Raw genomic sequence first — 3,513 nt, 5'->3', positions numbered from 1 at the left:
AATTTCATCAAATTCTCTTTCGTAAACAACGCAGCACAAAAGAAATCAATAAAAACCACATAGCCCCCTTCGTACACCAAATTATTTGGTTTTTCATAAAATTTGCCACCGTAGTGTAATTCAACGGTGAAATATGGAGAATTAGCACCTGCATGCAAATGGTAGGGAATTCGAAAACCAATATCAAGCAATAAATTGGGGAGTTTTGGGAGAAATTAATGCAGGTAGAAATGTATAGATGTAAGACTATACCATAAATGGGTGGACTTTCACCAAGATCCCTCAAAATCGGAGATAACATGTTACTCATGGAAGGAGCATATACCTGCCATTGGCCATATATAAGAAATTTTAACCCATATGCTCACAAAAATGCTTTTTCCGAAAACCTCTCCACATATTCACAAATCACAATAACTTTTTAGGATAAAATTGAGAATGGGTGGTAACTGACCCCTGCCTATTTCATCTCCTTCAGCAGCTTCGGGTGAAGACGGAGCAAGTTTGGCAGCTTCGGACTTCCATTCTGTAATGGGTCCTTCTCTGCCTACATAACAATAATAAAGCAGTAGAAAATTCAATGAAAACACCAAATCATGAAAAAAGGCAGAATCCCTAACTTGAAATCATAAAAATCCAAGCCCAAACTTCTCTTACCTTCGCTCGCTTCAAATTGCCTCAAGCGTGCTTCGACTATGCGACAACGAGGGTGATCACCGTAGAGGAAAAAAGGGTAACCGGAATGCGCACAAAATATGGTTGGGCAGGAAGTAGAAACAGCGTCGTCCCCTTCGCTTCGTCCAGAGAAAGGGTCGGTTATACGTAAAATGAAGAGGCGGGAGAAATTACACAGTGAAGAAAATGTTGGATGGACGATATTACCCCTGCATTTTAAAAAGAAAAGATCCATTTTATTTGATTTAACGGAACATTTTAACGGTGAATTGACAGAATGACTTGCACAAAAAATGGTAAAGGTAGGGACATTATCCACCAAAAAATGAAAGGTAGGGACGTTATCCATAAAAACCTCCAAAGGTAGGGACGTTTTGTGCTAATCACCCTTAAATGCATGTCCACCTATGAAGTGATAGATGGACTTCTATAAAGAGACGCATTTGACCAGCAAATGAAGCCACATGTTTTCCATCCAACGATTCTTCTTCTACATTTTTCTCTATAAATACTTGTGCTCAATACCTTTATAAGATAATGTAACTTTACTATTACTATTTCTCCTCCCCTCTTGAGAGAATATATAAATTTCGACGGTTCTCGCTATCGAAATTAGTTGTGTGCAATTATCGTCAATTAACTTGATTATCGAGGTATTCATGGCCACAACCACCAATGATGTCAATGGCCACGAGCAATGGACTGTTTGTGCTAAGTATGCATGGAAGAACATACGTTGAGTTGCTTTCTGTTAGCCACGTGAACCTCGTCCTACAGATAGGATATCATCTCTGTCAATCAAACTTTTCTCAAAGTTGCTATCCTCCAGAGCCTCATCCTACAGCTAGAATATCATCTCTGTCAATCCAACTTTTCTCAAAGTTGCTAGCCTCCAAAGCCTCGTCCCACTACTAGGACACCATCTCTATCACTCCATTTTTTCTTAAAATTGCTATCCTCCAGAGCCTCGTCCTACAGCAAGGACGCCGTCTCTGCCAATCCAACTTTTCACAAAGTTGCCACTCTCCAAGGCCCTGTCCTCCAGCAAGGATCATCTGCTACAACAACCATATGTAATTTCACGCATTATATGAATATTTGTGCTTGGACTGGGGGAGTGACGAATACCTAAAATTTGGTTCATTTAGGACAAAGTCCATGCATTATATAAGTATCTATACATAGCATTGAGGGACTATTGTTATGCCTTTAATAACGACTTCGGGTCAGCAAAACAGGCTCACACTACGAGGCGTCGAAGCAACTAAGCAGTATAACAGGTCACACTTGTTATACCTCTAATAATGACTCGCCAAGTCAGCAAAACAGGCTCACACTTTGAGGTGCCGAAGCAATTAAGTAGTATAACAGCATAGTACGAGGCGAATATCCAAAGTAGATAGTGTTAGCATGAACAAAGCTGAGCTACATGGTTAGAAGACATGCCTCCTGGTGGCAATCAATACTTCAGCACAAAGTACGGATCTTTTAGGCAAAGATCTATCCAAAGTAAAATCTTATGAATAATGAATTCGACATCTCTGCAGCCTACCTACCTATGAACTGATAGATGAACGTCTATAAAGAAACGCTTCGGACCAATAGATGAAGCCACGTGTTCTCCATCGAACGACTCTTCTTTCACATTTTTCTCTTTAAATACTAGTGATCTAAGCCTTTGTAAGGTAACGTGACTTCACCGTTAAGAACTCACTATTTCTCCTCTCTTTTTTAGATAATATAGAATTTGCAGTGATTCCAGCTACCGAAATTGGTTGTGTGCAATTATCATAGACTAATTTGATCGTTGGAGTGTTCATGGCAGCAATGACCACCGCTTTGAATAGCCACAAGCCACCGATCCTTTGTGCCAAGTGTGCAAGGAGAAATATACATGGAGTTGCTTTCTGTTGGTCGCATGGAGGCCCATTTTCCAGGGTCAACACCACCTGTACACACATGAAATCTTTACACATTTTGTCGGATAAAGCAACATTATCTCTCACTCTGAAGGTATGTGGGAGTTTACATACCATTGAATTAGGCAAGAAAATGCATAATGATGTTATGTATATGGATATGATTACAGGTGTTCATGTAGGGACAAGCCTTGTTGATGTCTATTGTAAATGTTGGTGTTTGGATAAAAAGCGATAAATGTTTGATTAAATGAGAGAGATGTAGTTGCATGAAATGCAATGATTTCAAGGTGTGGAGTGTATGGAATTTAAGGAGGTTTTGATTTTGGTCATGGAGATGCAAAGAGATAGCTTGAGACCGAACACTAGGACTATGGTGTCGTAGCGACAGGGAACTCATGGACATGGGGTTTGGGAAGGAGATATATTGGTATTGTATGAGAAATGTATTTTTTGAGTTGAATTCTCATGTGGGAACTTCTTTGATTGGGTTCTACTTTAGAGATGGCAATTTACCCCACCCTAAACAGGGTTGACGGGGTAAGGTGGGGCCCCGGCCGCGGGTCGAGGATGGCCCACCCCGTGAAGAGATGGCAATTTACCCCACCCTAAACAGGGTTGACGGGGTAAGGTGGGGCCCCGGCCGCGGGTCGAGGATGGCCCACCCCGTGAAGAAAAAAATTGTAAAAAATATTTTAAAATAATTTTATTTCTAGACAATTTACCCGTTAAAAATTCTTTTTTAATTTATATTTTATTATCTAATAATAACATAATTCGAAACTTTCAAAATATAAAAAAAATTAAACGGGGCAAAAAGTTGCCTCGTCCCCCGCCCCGCCCCGTCCTGTCCCACCTCTAACCCAACCCGTTGTCATTACTATCTACTTGAAATTTGACACAAGGATGGCATATACTG

The sequence above is a fragment of the Olea europaea genome, chromosome 11 (genome assembly GCF_002742605.1).
Source record: "Olea europaea var. sylvestris chromosome 11, O_europaea_v1, whole genome shotgun sequence".
Taxonomy (NCBI): domain Eukaryota; kingdom Viridiplantae; phylum Streptophyta; class Magnoliopsida; order Lamiales; family Oleaceae; genus Olea; species Olea europaea.
This window is presented reverse-complemented; position numbering follows the sequence as displayed.